The sequence below is a fragment of the Bos taurus genome, chromosome 17, assembly GCF_002263795.3.
Source record: "Bos taurus isolate L1 Dominette 01449 registration number 42190680 breed Hereford chromosome 17, ARS-UCD2.0, whole genome shotgun sequence".
Taxonomy (NCBI): Eukaryota; Metazoa; Chordata; class Mammalia; order Artiodactyla; family Bovidae; genus Bos; species Bos taurus.
This window is the reverse complement of record NC_037344.1, coordinates 44176351-44194805: the sequence shown is the minus strand read 5'-3', so window position 1 is coordinate 44194805 and position 18455 is coordinate 44176351.

Sequence of the window (18455 nt, the reverse complement as noted above, 5' to 3'; positions counted from 1 at the left end):
GCAAAGTGGGTAGGGGTGTGCGTTGACTTTAAAATATTTTGATTCTTGCTTTCCGATGGCAGAAGTACTAATTTAAAGTTTAATAACAAAAAGATCCATTTCATTGTATAAGGGACATTTTCATGTAAATTAAATTTATTTTCCAGAAAAATTCAGAATGGCATTGTTTTCCTTTGGGGGTGGGGATGGGAGAATCTTTTAACTGTCCGGCTTAATGTAAAACGGCTGGATTCTCATATGTGCTTCTGCATTCACTCTGGTTGTATATGTTGCTTCTGTGGAAGTATATTAAAACATCTGGCTTCACATAGGTATGTCGTTGGAAAAGGACAGTATTTTAATATACTTAGATAATTTTACTTCTTAGTAAAAGCTGAACAGGCATAGGTCAGTTGCAGTATACCATCTAAAACCATATAGGTAAACTTTTTCTACTCTATTAAAACTCATTGGTCTGTCTTGGACTTTGAATGGCTAGTTTTATCAGGCATGATTTCGTAACATCATACACTGGTCATTTGGAAAATATGGGTTCATCGACTAATGCATATCTTCCAGATGTTGACACCTTTCATTGTACAATATGAAAGCTGCTATTCATCAATACCATCACTGACGTTAAAGTACTGAGAATCTGTGAAGTTTACAGAGGCAGATACAAGATTTCCAAAATTCCATTTTCACTTGAAAACTCTAGTTTTATGTTGGCAAAAAATGCTGTCTTTGTTTCCCTTTAAGTGACAGCTTATTTGGTTGACTGTTAAGATGTCTGCCACATCCCCATGTCTGCCTTATCTTTCAGTTTTTCTTTCAATCAAAGTTCAGCTCCCAACTCATATAATCACACAGGTGATTTTCCTGGAGACTACTATGGAATTTCAGGATACAGCACAGAATACTTGTTGCAAAGATACTAAAAAGATGTGGACTCAAGAGTTGAGATTTAATAAAAATATTTTTCACTGCTCCATCAAGAAGCGAATTGGTCTTTTTGAACAATGAGATAGTTATAAAAGAATAGAAAAAACTGTTGTCTCATAATACATTTAAATTAAATTTTAAATATTAAATGTTGAAAGGAAGGACATGAGTTTGAGCAAACAAAGGGAGATAGTGAAGGACAGGGAAGCCTGGCATGCTGCAGTTCATAGGGTCGCAAAGTCTAAGACACGGCTTAGTGACTGAACAACAAGTTCTATGCTGAAACGTGGAGTTAGCATCCTTTGCCCACTTGTTTGTTAACCAATCTCTGTAATCTACTAAGTTCTCGTGTTGTCTTGGTTTTCTGTGGTGCTATAACAAATCACCGCAAACTGGTGCCTTAAAACTACACACATTTATTATCTCACACTTCTGAAGGTCAAAGTTCCAACAGAGATCTTTTGGATTAAATCAAAGTGTTGACAGTGAGACAGGCTGGGACCTGGGACCCTTAACTGCAATGCTTGCACTTGGACACACCTCTCCTCAAGCAACAAGGTACAAAGAAACTCTATGGAACTAAAAACAACTGCACATCTGGGAAGTTGGGGCAAATTCTGGACAAACGATACAAGGAGACCAAAAAACCCAAATGCCACTTTTGAAGAGCTGGGAGCAAAAGCAGGGTACTGCTTGGACCCCTTGTTCACAACACCACCTAAGGGGTAGGCAAAACACCTAAGCCAGCCCTCCAGCCCGACTCCTGGTCACACTCCTACTCTCACCCCCTATAAGGAACCAGCTCATGCCCACCTTAGGGAGTGAGCAAAGGGAACCTATTACCTGTTCTCACTCCTCCCTGCTGCAGTAGAAGTTCTGAATTCCTTGTCTGGCTTCTGATCAATTTCTATTGACTACGGAGGCCAAAAACCCTGGTTGGTAATGTCAGGTCTGTTTTACTTCTCTCCTTTCGTTCTTGCCTTGTTATAACAAAGATTTGGAACAACAGGCTACTTACAGCTCAGGCAGGATTTCTTGACCCCTCTCTCATTGTAGCAAAGATTTAAAACAACAGACTGATTACAGTTCAGTTACAGGCTCTTCCCTGGTGGCTCAGATGGTAAAGCATCTGCCTACAATGTGGCAGACCTGGGTTTGATCCTTGGGTTGGGAAGATCTCCTGGAGAAGGAAATGGCAACCCACTCCACTACTCTTGCCTGGAAAATCCTATGGACAGAGGAGCCTGGTAGGCTACCATCCATGGGGTCACAAAGAGTCGGACACGATTGAGTGACTTCACTTTCACTTTACAGTTCAAGCAGATAGATCTTTTATTAAACAGCGGACAGAACGAAAGAGTGGCCACAGTCCCTCTTGGCTTCCCTTTTTATACTCCCTGTCTCCTCCTCTCCTCTTGGTTCTGCCCTATGCAAAATACAAATGGGTGTATGCTCAATCAGGTAAGGGGACATGTCGGAGCATACGTGAAATACAGTTTTTACGTATTCATTAGAGTTTTTACATATTCATCTAGCTGGGGGTGGACTGAAAGTTTTGATAGTTGCAAGTTACATAACAACAGACTTTATAGTGCTTGTCTTTCCCATAATTCAGTCTGTTAATATCAGATGTATATATGTATAAAATATTTATGAACGCTTAGGGCTCCTAGCTACATAAGGTTACTTGAGGACACAGTTATGCATCAAGGGTGCATGTGCCGGAATTGAAGAAGCCCCTATGGTCAGTTTGTATCCACTGTGTGCCTAGGGCACACGTGCAGGAGTTGGAAAAGTCACTGTGGTTATTTTGGTAGCGTATCTGTGAGCTTTCCCGGGCGTGCCTGGGGTGGGGTTTAGAGATCAGCTTGCATCCTTTCCAGCTAGCCACCTCTAGTTGCTCATGCCTAACTTTCTACCTAACAGTAACAGCAGGGCTGCGTTCCTTTCTGGAGGCTCATGGGGAAAATCCTTTCCTTACCTTTTCCAGGTTATAAAGGCCATGAGTATCTCTCAGAACCAGCAACAGAGTCCTCCTCACGCTGCATCACTTTGGCTCATTTTCTGCCTCTTCCACTTTAAGGACTCATGTGATCACATGAGGCACACACAACAATCCAGGATAATCTATTTTAAGGTGGGCTGAGAGCAAATGTAGTTCCCCTTTGCTGTGCAAGATAATATATTCATAGGTTCCAGGATCGGGATGTGGACGTCTTCCAGGGGCCACTACTGTTCTGCTGGACACTGCTGTTCTGTTTCTTAGTCTCTATTTTGTTCCATTGATATTTTTGCCTCTAATGGGGGTCTGCAAACTTTCTTTATAGAAGGCCACTGTGTTAGTTTTCTAGAGCTTCCATAATAAAATACCAGAAGGTGGCTTAAATAACAGAAATTAATTTTCTCACAGTTCTGGAGCTGAACATCTGCGATACAGGCATTGACAGAGTTGATTTTTGCTGAGGTCTCTCTCCTTGGCTTGTAGCTGCCAGCTTCTCCCCCTGTCTACACAGGCCATCCCTCATGCAGTTCTGGGTCCTATTCTCCTCTTCTTGTAAGGACACCAGTCATATTGGATTAGGGCCCAACCTAATATCCACATTTTGACTTAAGAAGTTTAAACTTGAAAGATCCTAGGAAGGGACATTCTGAATTACGGGGGATCAGGACTTCAACACAGGAATTTGGGGGGAACACAATTCAGCCAATAACAGTTAGGGCATTTCCCTGGTGGTACAGCAGATAAGCATCCATCTGTCAATGCAGGGGATATGAGTACGATCCCTGGGCCAGGAAGATGCCACATGATGTAGAGCAGCTAAGCTCAAGCACCACAATTACTGAACCTGCACTCATTGAGACCTTGAGCCACAACTACTGAGCCCACATGCTGCAACTATTGAAGCCTTTGAGCCTAGAGCCCATGTTCCCCAACAAGAGAAGCCAGTGTACCACAATGAAGAGTAGTCCCCACTCACCACAACTAGAGAAAGCCCACAAGCAGCAATGAAGACCCAGTGCAGTGAAAATAAATAAATAATTAAATAATTTAAAAAATCAGTTAGTAAATATTTTAGGCTTTGCAGGCCATTGTCTATCGTAACTACTGAATTCTGCCACTGAGGCACAAAAGCAGCTACAGATACTACATAAAATGAATATGGCTGTGTGCCAGAAAAACTGTGACAGCAGCCAGATTTGACTTATGGTCTGCTATTTGCCAACTTTTGCTCCACACTATGCTTTATCATTGTCTTGTTATTATGTCATTACAGCAAGCCATAACAAGCAGTAGGTCAAAGCCCTTTCTTATTGTTGTTCTTCAACAGGGCCTCAATTCTTCTTCCTCCTTTGGTCTTGCATGTACATTTTAGGCTTTGCTTGCCAAGTTCCATGTAAAGCCTCCATAATAAATAGTGACAGCTGTTAGCATGTACCTCCATGGGGCAGGCACAGCCAAGTCACTATCCAACAAATCTCCTGCCTTCTCAGATGAAAGAACACTGTGTATGCTCAGGTACAGGTTGGCTGTACATTTGTGGCAGCCCCCTTTCCAGGTTCAGTGGATGGATGTTGGCTTCTTCATCAATTCATTCAATTAATTGAATGAATATTTGCTGAACACCCACTCTGAGCTGTACATGAGTAATTAAAGTGAAGCATTCATGCTGGCAGGGAAGACAGATAATAGATAGGTAGATAGAATGACAGATTAAAAGGTAATAAGCACTGTGGAAAAATGAAAAAGAATCAGGTAAAGGGGATTAGCAGTGCCTGTGGGGTGGTACTTTCAAATAAAGCAGCATTTAGTTTCTTAGACCTGCTGTAACAAAGCACCATGGAGTGTGAGCTTAAGCAACAGAAACTTATTGTCTCCCAGTTCGGGATGGTGGAAGTCCAAAACCAAGGTGTGGCTGGGAGGGGTTCCTTCTGAGGGCTGTGAGGGGAGGGCCTGTCTTAGCCTTCCTCCTGGACTTGTGGACCCTCTGTCACCTGTGTCTCTTACCGTCTTACTTCTGTTTGTATTTTTGTGCCCAAATCCCACCCCCTCCTTTTTTTTTAAACTGAAGACACTAGTGGTACTACTTCAGGGGTCATCCTAAGGACCTCACTTTAACTTGATTACCTCTATAAATACCCTTCTTTCAAGTAAGGTCACATTCTGATACTGGGGGTTATGACTTCAACACATGAATTTGGGGAGGACACAATTCAATCCAATCTCCTTCCACAGGGCTGTGTGACAAGGGAGCTTTGTCACTAAAAATATCTAAAACTTAATTCCTAATATACGGAGCCAAAAGCAGCTAGCTTTTCCAGCCCTCCGAGGCCCCAAATCTGTGGAATCCCTATTCCCTTCTAGCACTTGAATTTATCTCATTATTAGAACATCCTGCCGCTCTAAACTACTAGCTGTTTATATACACCATTGCTTTCTTTTCAACTAGGGCCAGTACAGCTGCTGAGACACTAGACACATAGCCAGCTTGCAACTTGTTTAAGGACAAAGTTAACTAAATCAATTTTTTCCATTTCTTGTCATGTAACAAGAAAACCATTCCACAGATGAAATCAATGTGTGCTTCAATAATGGATGAGTATAAAGAAAGTATTTTCTGATTCCCCACATGCCTACAGCATTGGAGGCCAAGATGCTGGGCCTTTCTTAGGATTACTCAGTGCTTTCCCATTACCCTGAGGAGCATGCCAGGACCCTCAGCCAGATGTGTAGGCAGTAAGGAGTGGCAGAAAACCTGCACATATTGGAGCCCAGGTGATCTGGGTGCCTCCACTTCTTACTGGTCCCTGGGGACAAGCCACTCTGAACTCATGAGATAAAAAGGACACACAAACTGCTATGCAGACAAAATGTGCTGTAACTCATGTGTTCCATGATACTTTAACATGATTAGCTCACTTTCTTCCTGTTAGAACCTAGCTTCCACTTAGTAGCTGTGTCATTTTAAGATACCAAGAAATCAGGGCTTTCCTTGTGGTCCAGTGGTTATGAATCTGCCTGCTAATGCAAGGGATATCGGTTTGCCTCCAGGTCGGGGAGGGTCCCACATGTCATAGAACAGCTAAGTCCATGTGCCACAATTGCTGAAGCTTGAGTGTCTAGAGACCATACTCTACAAGAAGAAGCCACCGCAATGAGAAGCCCACACACCCCAACTAGAAAGTGGCCTCCACTTTCACAACTAGAGAAAGCCTGTATGCAACAACAGAGACCAAACCCAGCCTATATGACAAACAAACAAACAAACAAACGGTATCAAGTCACCAACACGATGATAATACAAAGATGGAGACATCTAGAGGATGTTGTTGATGGAGTTCTAAGTGAACTTGTCTCAAGAGGAAATAGCAACAGCAGAGCATATTTATTTTTTTATATTAGAATAGCAGATTTTATAAAAACTTCTCCCGTCAGCCTTTATCTTATCTGAGGCCTGCCATACTTGATAGCTGTTGTACAAAGCTCTGCCATTTACAAGCTATGTGATTTGCAGCAAATTCCTTAAAAATTCCAAACTCTAGTTCCCTTAACTGTAGGGTGAATGATATTAAGCTCCTCATAGGGTTATGGATAGAAATATTCTAATGTGTTAAAGGGCTTCACAGACTGGCTATCTCGTATTAAGCTGTCTATAAATGAAGTAAAGTGAGTGAAGTGAAAGTTGCTCTGACTCTTTGTGACCCCATGGACTATACAGTCCATGGGATTCTCCAGGCCAGAATACCAGAGTGGGTAGCCTTTCTCTTCCTCAGGTGATCTTCCCAACTCAGGGATTGAACCTAGGTCTCCCGCATGCAGGCTGATTCTTTACCAGCTGAGCCACAAGGGAAGCCCAAGAATACTGGAGTGGGTAGCCTATCCCTTCTCCAGCGGATCTTCCTACCCAGGAATCGAACCGGGGTCTCCTGCATTGCAGGTGGATTCTTTACCAGTTGAGCTATGAGGGAAGCCCCTATAAATGAAGATGAATTACAAAAAAATAAGAACCATTATACTATTGTTATTTGCATTTGCTTGGAGCTGCAGGTTTTCTAGTTTCCCAGAAATACTTGGTTTTCTAATTCCTTAAAACACCTTTATTGAGGTTCAATTTACACACAACAAACTGGATCCAGCTAAAGAGTCCAGTTCAATGAGTTTAACAAATGAAGACAGTCATGGAGCCACCACTACAACCAAGACATGGGTCATTCCCAGGGATTCCCTTGTGCTCCTGTCTGCAGCCTACTGCTCTCCCACCTGGGCCACAGGTGACCACCTAACTCTCTCCTTTACATGTTACGCTTTCTAGAATTTTATAGGTGGGAGTCTTATAATGTGGACTGTACTCTTTTGTGTCTGAATTCGTTTAACCATCTAGACTTGTAGGGCTAGACTACAATGTGTTTATCTACCCATAAGTTGTGAATTACTATACCTGTGTTTACTATATCTGTGTTTCATCCAGTTTTAGGCCATTATGATGCTGAGCATTTGGTATACATTTTTGCCTGGACAGGTTTTCAACTCTCTTGGTTATTTACCTAGGAGTGGAACTGATGGGTCACATAGTAACTGTAAGTTTAGCATTCTGAAGACATGCCAAACTGTTCTCCAAAGTGGCTGCTCAGTTCAGTCAGTCAGTCAGTCATGTCCGACTCTTTGTGACCTCATGGACTGCAGCATGGCAGGCTTCTCTGTCCATCGTCAACTCCTGGAGCTTACCCAAACTCATGTCCATAGATTTGGTGATGCCATCCAACCATCTGTATAATCATAAGGGATTTGATTTAGGTCGTACCTGAATGGTCTACTGGTTTTCCCCACTTTCTTCAATTTAAGTCTGAATTTGGCAAAAGGGAGTTCATGACCTGAGCCACAGTCGGCTCCCAGTCTTGTTTTTGCTGACTGTATAGAGCTTCTCCATCTTTGGCTGCAAAGAATATAATCAATCTGCTTTTGATATTGACCATCTGGTGATGTCCATGTGTAGAGTCTTCTCTTGTGTTGTTGGAAGAAGGTGTTTGCTATGACCAGTGAGTTCTCTTGGTAAAACTCTATTAGCCTTTGACTTGCTTCGTTTTATACTCCAAGGCCAAATTTGCCTGTTAACTCCAGGTATCTCTTGACTTCCTACTTTTGCATTCCAGTTCCCTATGATGAAAAGGACATCTTTTTTGGGTTAGTTCTAAAAGGTCTTGTAGGTCTTCATAGAACCCTTCAACTTCAGCTTCTTCAGCATTACTGGTCAGGGCATAGACTTGGATTACTGTGATATTGAGTGGTTTGCCTTGGAAACAGAGATCATTCTGTCATTTTTTGAGATTGCTTCCAAGTTCTGCATTTCGGACTCTTGTTGACTATGATCACTACTCCCATTTCTTCTAAGCAATTCTTGCCCACAATAGTTAGATATAACTGAGTTAAATTCACCCAGTCCAGTCCATTTTAGTTCGCTGATTCCTAAAATGTTGTTCACTATTGCCATCTCCTGTTTGACCACTTCCAATTTGCTTTGATTCATGGACCTAACATTTCAGGTTCCTATGCAATATTGCTCTTGACAGCAACAGACTTTACTTCCATCACCAGTCACATCCACAACTGTGTGCTGTTTTTGCTTTAGCTCCGTCTCTTCATTCTTTCTGGAGTTATTTCTCCACTGATCTCCAGCAGCATATTGGGTACCTACCAACCTGGGAAATGCATTCTTCAGTGTCTTATCTTTTTGCCTTTTCATACTGTTCATAGAGTTCTCAAGGCAAGAATACTGAAGTGGTTTGCCATTTCTTTCTCTAGTGGCCCACGTTTCGTCTGAACTCTCCATCATGACCCATCCATCTTAGGTGGCCCTATATGGCATGACTCATAGTTTCATTGAGTTAGACAAGGCTGTGGTCCAAGAGCCTAATCAGATTGGTTAGCTTTTTGTGAGTGTGGCTTTCATTCTTTCTGCCCTCTGATGGAGAAGGATAAGAGGCTTACGGAAGCTTCCTGATGGGAGAGACTGACTGAGGGGGAAACTGGATCTTGTTCTGATAGGCAGGGCCATGCTCAGTAAATCTTTAATCTAATTTTCTGTTGATAGGTGGGGCTGTGTTCCCTCCTTGTTGTTTGACCTGAGGCCAAACTACCTGGAGGTAATGAAGATAATGGCCACCTCCTTCAAGGCGGCTGTACTATTCTATAACGACCCCAGCAACCTATGAGGTTCCAATCTCTCCAATCCTCAATAACTAGCATTATCTTTTCTTAGTCATGTTACCAGCTGTGAAGTCCTATTTCCTGGTTTTGACTTGGATTTCTCTAAAGACTGATGATATTGAGCATCTTTACATGGGTTTGGTTTAGTTGCCAAGTCATGTCTGACTCTTTGCGATCCCATGGACTGTAGCCTGCCAGGCTCCTCTGTCCAGGGTATTTCCCAGGTAAGAATACTGGTGTTCTTTGCCATTTCCTTCACGAGGGGATCATCCCACACCAGTGATTAAACCCAGGTCTCTTGCACTGGGGCTTCCCTGGTGGCTCAGAAGGTAAAGATTCTGCCTCCAATATGAGAGACCCAGGGTCAACATCTTGGTGGGGAAGATCCCCTGAAGAAGGGAATAGCTACCCACTCCAGTATTGTTGCCTGGAGAAGTCCGTGAACAGAGGAGACTGGCATAGTGTTGCAAAGAGTCAGACACGACTGAGTGACTAACACTTTTCACTTTCTTTCCTTACTGACTGAGCCACCAGTGAAGCCCTTGCATGGGTTTACTGCCTCAGTTCAGTTCAGTCGTTCAGTCATGTCCGACTCTTTGCGAGCCCATGAGAGGCAGCACGCCAGGTCTCCCTGTCCATCACCAAATCCTGGAGTCCACCCAAACCATGTCCGTTGAGTTGGTGATGCCATCCAGCCATCTCATCCTCTGGCATCCCCTTCTCCATCTGCCATCAATCTTTCCCAGCATCAGGGTCTTTTCCAGTGAGTAGCTCTTCACATCAGGTGGCCGAAGTGTGGAGTTTCAGCTTCAGCATCAGTCTTTCAAATGAACACCCAGGACTGATCTCCTTTAGGATGGACTGGTTGGATCTCTTTGCAGTCCAAGGGACTCTCAAGAGTCTTCTCTAACACCACAGTTCAAAAGCATCAATTCTTCAGAGCTTAGCTTTCTTTATAGTCGAACTCTCACATCCATACATGACCACTGGAAAAACCATAGCCTTGACTAGATGGACCTTTGTTGGCAAAGTAATGTCCCTGCTTTTTAATATGCTGTCTAGTTGTAATAACTTTCCTTCCAAGGAGTAAGCATCCTTTAATTTCATGGCTGAAATCACCATCTGCAGTGATTTTGGAGCCCAGAAAAATAGTCAGCCACTGTTTCCCCATCTATTTCCTATGAAGTGGTGGGACCAGATGCCATGATCTTAGTTTTCTGAATGTTGAGCTTTAAGCCAACTTTTTCACTCTCCTCTTTCACTTTCATCCAGAGGCTTTTGAGTTCCTCTTCACTTTCTGCCATAAGGGTGGTGTCATCTGCATATCTGAGGGTATTGATATTTCTCCCGGCAATCTTAATTCTAGCTTGTTCTAGCTTAATTCTTCCAGCCCAGCGTTTCTCATGATGTACTCTGCATATAAGTTAAATAAGAAGGGTGACAATATACAGCCTTGACGTACTCCTTTTCCTATTTGGAACCAGTCTGTTGTTCCATGTCCAGTTCTAACTGTTGCTTCCTGACCTGCATATAGGTTTCTCCAGAGGCAAGTCAAGTGGTCTGGTATTCCCATCTCTTGAAGAATTTTCCACAGTTTATTGTGATCCACACAGTCAAAGGCTTTGGCATAGTCAACAAAGCAGAAATAGATGTTTTTCTGGAACTCTCTTGCTTTTTCAATGATCCAACGAATGTTGGCAATTTGATCTCTGGTTCCTCTGCCTTTTCGAAAACCAGCTTGAACATCTGGAAGTTCACGGTTCACGTATTGCTGAAGCCTGGCTTGCAGAATTTTAAGCATTACTTTACTAGCGTGTGAGATGAGTGCAATTGTGTGGTCGTTTGAGCATTCTTTGGCATTGCCTTTGTTTGGTATTGGAATGAAAACTGACCTTTTCCAGTCCTGTGGCCACTGCTGAGTTTTCCAAATTTGCTGGCATATTGAGTGTAGCACTTTCACAGCATCATCTTTCAGGATTTGAAATAGCTCAACTGGAATTCCATCATCTCCACTAGCTTTGTTCATTGTGATGCTTCCTAAGGCCCACTTGACTTCGCATTCTAGGATGTCTGGCTCTAGGTGAGTGATCACACCATCGTGATTATCTGGGTCATGAAGATCTTTTTTGTACAGTTCTTCTGTGTATTCTTGCCACCTCTTAATATTTTCTGCTTCTGTTAGGTCCCTACCATTTCTGTCCTTTATTGAGCCCATCTTTGCATAAAATGTTCCCTTGGTATCTCTAATTTTCTTGAAGAGATCCCTAGTCTTTCCCATTCTATTGTTTTCCTCTATTTCTTTGCATTGATTGCTGAGGAAGGCTTTCTTATCTCTGCTATTCTTTGGAACTCTGCATTCAGATGCTTATATCTTTCCTTTTCCCTTTTGCTTTTCACTTACCTTCTTTTCACAGCTATTTGTAAGACCTCCTCAGACAACCATTTTGCTTTTTTGCATTTCTTTTTCTTGGGGATGGTCTTGATTCCTGTCTCTCCTGTACAGTGTCATGAACCTCCGTCTATAGTTCATCAGGCACTCTATCAGATCTAGTCCCTTAAATCTATTTCTCACTTCCACTGTATAATCATAAGGGATTTGATTTAGGTCATACCTGAATGGTCTAGTGGTTTTCTCTACTTTCTTTAATTTCAGTCTGAATTTGGCAATAAGGAGTTCATGATCTGAGCCACAGTCAGCTCCTGGTCTTGTTTTTGCTGACTGTATAGAGCTTCTCCATCTTTGGCTGCAAAGAATATAATCAATCTGATTTTGGTGTCAACCATCTGGTGATGTCCATGTGTAGAGTCTGGTGCATGTGTAGAGTAGTTTACTGGCTACCTGTATGTATTCTTTTGTGAAGCATCTGGCATATTATTTTGCACATTTTTTCTTCTTACTATATAACTTATGAATTATATGGGTTCTTTGTATTTTGGACACAAGTTTTTGTCAGATACACATATTGTTACTTAACACTAGTCTATGGCTTACCTTTTTATGTTTTTTTTTTTTTTCTTTTTATGTTCTTAATGGTGTTTCCGAGAGTGGAAGTTTTAAAGTTTTATTATGTCCAATTTAGTTTTTCTTTCATTATTCATGTATTTTGTTCTATTTTGGTTTAGCCAAGGGTCATAAACATTTTCCCTTGTTTTCTTTCAGATACTGAAAAGTTCTAGCTTTTCTATTTTAAATTTGTGATACATTTTATTTCTCAATGTGATGTGAAGTAAGGGGAGGACTTTTTCCATACAAATACCAAGTTTTTACACCACCCTTCACTTAAAAGAATGTCTTTTCCACATTTATTTTGGTTCTCATGTCAAAAATTAATTGACAATATTTTTGTAGGTCGATTTCTGAATTCTCTATCCTGTTTTATTGATTTATATCCACCCTCATGCCAAAATTTTATTAGTATTTTTCTATAGTAGTGCACTTTGAAATTAGGTAGTGTAGGCCGTTTAACCTCATTCTTTTTAAATAATTTCTTTGGTTTTTCTAGGTCCTTTGTATTTCTGTACAAATTCTCGATTAACTTGTCAATTTCTTTCTTTTTTGTTTTTATTTTGGTCAATGTTTTTATTACACAGCAGGTAAAATGAGAAAGCCAGAGATATATGTATCAGTTCAATGTTTTTAAGATTAAATTTGTATTTTCCATATAAACTAATGAGGTTTAGCATTTCCATTTGAGTCAAATGTCCATTCTTTTTAGGTATCTGTTTCTTATCCATATACAGGCATTTTTATATTTTCTGGATACTACTTCTTTATTGGTTATAATTTTCCCATATTTATTTTTTAGCAGATAACTCGACTTTTCATTTTATTTTGAAGTTTTCGATGCACATAATTTTTAAATTTTAATATAATTAACTATGTCAGTGTCTTCTTTATGATTTATGCTTTTTTGTGTTTTTTAAAGTATAAACTTATTTTAAATAGAGGCTAATTACTTTACAATATTGTATTGGTTTTGCCATACATTGACATGAATCTGCCATGGGTGTACATGTGTTCCCCATCCTGAACCCCCCTCCCACCCCTCTCCCCATTACATCCCTCTAGGTCATCCCAGTGCACCAGCCCCGAGCACCCTGTCAGTTCAGTTCAGTTCAGTCGCTCAGTCGTGTCCGACTCTTTGCGACCCCATGAATTGCAGCATGCCAGGCCTCCCTGTCAATCACCAACTCCCAGAGTTCACTCAGACTCATGTCCATCGAGTCGGTGATGCCATCCAGCCATCTCGTCCTCTGTCGTCCCCTTCTCCTCCTGCCCCCAATCCCTCCCAGCATCAGAGTCTTTTCCAATGAGTCAACTCTTTGCATGAGGTGGCCAAAGTACTGGAGTTTCAGCTTTAGCATCATTCCTTCCAAAGAAGTCCCAGGGCTGATCTCCTTCAGAATGGACTGGTTGGATCTCCTTGCAGTGCCATACATTGACATGAATCCGCCATGGGTGTACATGTGTTCCCCATCCTGAACACCCCTCCCATTCCTCTCCTCATCCCATCCCTCTAGGTCATCCCAGTGCACCAGCCCCGAGCATCATGCTTCAAACCTGGACTGGTGATTCGTTTCACTTAAGATAATATACATGTTTCAATGCCATTCTCCCAAATCATCCCACCCTCGCCCTCTCCCACAGAGTCCAAAAGACTGTTCTATACATCTGTGTCTCTTTTGCTGTCTCACATACAGGCAAGACATATACAGGCATTTTTATATTTTCTGGATACTACTTCTTTATTGGTTATAATTTTCCCATATTTATTTTTAGCAGATAACTCGACTTTTCATTTTATTTTGAAGTTTTTGATGCACATAATTTTAAAATTATCATTTAAAGGGTTATCGTTACCATCTTTCTGAATTCCATATATATGCGTTAGTATACTGTATTGGTGTTTTTCTCTCTGGCTTACTTCACTCTATACAATAGGCTCCAGTTTCATCCACCTCATTAGAACGGATTCAAATGTATTCTTTTTAATGGCTGAGTCATACTGCATTGTGTATATGTACCACAGCTTTCTTATCCATTTGTCTGCTGATGGACATCTAGGTTGCTTCCATGTTCTGGCTATTATAAACAGTGCTGCGATGAACATTGGGGTACACGTGTCTCTTTCAATTCTGGTTTCCTCAGTGTGTATGTCCAGCAGTGGGATTGCTGGGTCATAAGGCAGTTCTATTTCCAGTTTTTTAAGGAATCTCCACACTGTTCTCCATAGTGGCTGTACTAGTTTGCATTCCCACCAACAGTGTAAGAGGGTTCCCTTTTCTCCACACCCTCTCCAGCATTTATTGCTTGTAGACTTTTGGATCGCAGCCATTCTGACTGGTGTGAAACGGTACCTCATTGTGGTTTTGATTTGCATTTCTCTGATAATGAGTGATGTTGAGCATCTTTTCATGTGTTTGTTAGCCGTGTGTATGTCTTCTTTGAGGAACGTCTGTTTAGTTCCTTGGCCCATTTTTTGATTGGGTCGTTTATTTTTCTGGAATTGAGCTGCAGGAGTTGCTTGTATATTTTTGAGATTAATTCTTTGTCAGTTGCTTCATTTGCTATTATTTCTCCCATTCTGAAGGCTGTCTCTTCACGTTGCTTATAGTTTCCTTTGTTGTGCAGAAGCTTTTAATTTTAATTAGGTCCCATTTATTTATTTTTGCTTTTATTTCAAATATTCTGAGAGGTGGGTCATAGAGGAGCCTGCTGTGATTTGTGTCGGAGTGTTTTGCCTATGTTCTCCTCTAGGAGTTTTATAGTTTCTGGTCTTATGTTTAGATCTTTAATCCATTTTGAGTTTATTTTTGTGTATGGTGTTAGAAAGTGTTCTGAAGTGAAGTGAAGTGAAGTCACTCAGTCGTGTCTGACTCTTTGTGACCCCATAGACAGTAGCTTACCAGGCTCTGCTGTCAATGGGATTTTCCAGGCAAGAATACTGGAGTGGGCTGCCATTTCCTTCTCCAGGGGATCTTCCCAACCCAGGAATTGAACCTGTGTCTCCTGCATTGCAGACAGTCACTTTACCATCTGAGCCACCAGGGAAACCCTGGTGTTCTAGTTTCTAGTTTCATTCTTTTACAAGTGGTTGACCAGTTTTCCCAGCACCACTTGTTAAAGAGATTGTCTTTTCTCCATTGTATATTCTTGCCTCCTTTGTCAAAGATAAGGTGTCCATTGGTGCATGGATTTATCTCTGGGCTTTATATTTGGTTTCATTGATCTATATTTCTGTCTTTGTACCAGTACCATACTGTCTTGATGACTGTGGTTTTGTAGTAGAGCCTAAAGTCAGCAGGTTGATTCCTCCAGTTCCATTCTTCTTTCTCAAGATTTCTTTGGCTATTTGAGATTTTTTGTATTTTCATACAAATTGTGAAATTATTTTTTCTAGCTCTGTGAAAAATACTGTTGGTAGCTTGATAGGGATTGCATTGAATCTATAGATTGCTTTGGGTAGTATACTCATTTTCACTATATTGATTTTTCCAATCCATGAACACGGTATATTTCTCCATCTATTTGTGTCCTCTCTGACTTCTTTCACCAGTGGTTTATAGTTTTCTATATATAGGTCTTTTCTTTCTTTAGGTAGATATATTCCTAAGTATTTTATTATTTTTGTTGCAATAGTGAATGGAATTGTTTCCTTAATTTCTCTGTTTTCTCATTATTAGTGTATAGGAATGCAAGGGATTTCTGTGTGTTGATTTTATATCCTGCAACTTCACTATATTCATTGATTAGCTCCAGTAATTTTCTGGTGGAGTCTTTAGGGTTTTCTATGTAGAGGATCATGTCATCTGCAAACAGTGAGAGTTTTACTTCTTCTTTTCTAAACTTGATTTATTTCTTTTTCTGCTCTGATTGCTGTGTCCAAAACTTCTAGAACTATGTTGAATAGTAGTGGTGAGAGTTGGCACCCTTGTCTTGTTCCTGACTTTAGGGGGAATGCTTTTAATTTTTCGCCATTGAGGATAATGTTTGCTGAGGGTTTGTCATATATAGCTTTTATTATGTAGAGGTATGTTCCTTCTATTCCTGCTTTCTGGAGAGTTTTTATCACAAACAGGTGTTGAATTTTGTCAAAGGCTTTCTCTGCATCTACTGAGATAATCATATGGTTTTTATTTTTCAATTTGTTAATGTGGTGTATTACATTGATAGATTTGCAGATATTGAAGAATCCTTGCATCCCTGGGATAAAGCCCACTTGGTTATGATGTATGATCTTTTAAATATGTTGCTGGATTCTGTTTGCTAGAATTTTGTTAAGGATTTTTGCATCTATGTTCATCAGTGATATTGGCCTGTAGTTTTCTTTTTTTGTGGCATCTTTGTCAGGTTTTGGTATTAGGTTTGGTATTAGAGGAAAGTTTACTTTCTTCTGTAATTTTCTGGAAAAGTTTGAGTAGGATAGGTGTTTAGATCAGATCAGATCAGTCGCTCAGCCGTGTCCGACTCTGTGCGACCCCATAAATCGCAGCACACCAGGCCTCCCTGTCCATCACCAACTCCCAGAGTTCACTGAGACTCACGTCCATCGAGCCAGTGATGCCATCCAGCCATCTCATCCTCTGTCGTCCCCTTCTCCTCCTGCCCCCAATCCCTCCCAGCATCAGAGTCTTTTCCAATGAGTCAACTCTTCGCATGAGGTGGCCAAAGTACTGGAGTTTCAGCTTTAGCATCATTCCTTCGAAAGAAATCCCAGGGCTGATCTTCAGAATGGACTGGTTGGATCTCCTTGCAGTCCAAGGGACTCTCAAGAGTCTTCTCCAACACCACAGTTCAAAAGCATCAATTCTTCAGCACTCAGCCTTCTTCACAGTCCAACTCTCACATCCATACATGACCACAGGAAAAACCATAGCCTTGACTAGACGAGCGTTTGTTGGCAAAGTAATGTCTCTGCTTTTGAATATGCTATCTAGGTTGGTCATAACTTTCCTTCCAAGGAGTAAGCATCTTTTAATTTCATGGCTGCAGTCACCATCTGTAGTGATTTTGGAGCCCAGAAAAATAAAGTCTGACACTGTTTCCACTGTTTCCCCATCTATTTCCCATGAAGTGGTGGGACCGGTTGCCATGATCTCTGTTTTCTGAATGTTGAGCTTTAAGCCAACTTTTTCACTCTCCACTTTCACTTTCATCAAGAGGCTTTTTAGTTCCTCTTCACTTTCTGCCATAAGGGTGGTGTCATCTGCATATCTGAGGTTATTGATATTTCTCCCAGCAATCTTGATTCCAGCTTGTGTTTCTTCCAGTCCAGCGTTTCTCATGATGTACTCTGCATATAAGTTAAATAAACAGGGTGACAATATACAGCCCTGACGAACTCCTTTTCCTATTTGGAACCAGTCTGTTGTTCCATGTCCAGTTCTACCTGTTGCTTCCTGACCTGCATACAAATTTCTCAAGAGGCAGATCAGGTGGTCTGGATAGGTGTTAGCTCTTCTCTAAATTTTTGGTAGAATTCAGCTGTGAAGCTGTCTGGTCCTGGGCTTTTGTCTGCTGGAAGATTTCTAATTACAGTTTCAATTTCCGTGCTTGTGATGGGTCTGTTAAGATTTTCTATTTCTTCCTGGTTCAGTTTTGGAAAGTTGTACTTTTCTAAGAATTTGTCCATTTCTTCCAGGTTGTCCATTTTATTGGCATATATTTGCTGATAGTAGTCTCTTACTATCCATTGTATTTCTGGGGTGTCTTTTGTGATCTCTCCATTTTCATTTCTAATTTTATTGATTTGATTTTTCTCCCTTTGTTTCTTGATGAGTCTGGCTAATGGTTTGTCAATTTTATTTATCTTCTCAAAGAACCAGCAAACAACCAACAAAACTTCTCAAACCAATAAATCTTCTCAAAGAACCAACAAAGCTTTTGTTTTTGTTGATTTTTGCTATGGTCTTGTTTCTTTTGCATTTATTTCTACCCTAATTTTAAAGATTTCTTTCCTTCTTCTAACCCTGGGGTTCTTCATTTCTTCCTTTTCTAGTTGCTTTAGGTGTAGACTTAGGTTATTCATTTGACTTTTTTCTTGTTTCTTGAGGTATGCCTGTAATGCTATGAACCTTCCCCTTAGCACTGCTTTTACAGTTTCCCACAGGTTTTGGGTTGTTTTCATTTTCATTCATTTCTGTGCATATTTTGATTTCTTTTTTGATTTCTTCTGTGATTTTTTGGTTATTCAGCAGTGTGTTGTTTACCCTCCATATGTTGGAATTTTTAACAGTTTTTCTCCTGTAATTGAGATCTAATCTTACTGCATTGTGGTCAGAAAAGATGCTTGGAATGATTTCATTTTTTTTTATTTACCAAGGCTAGATT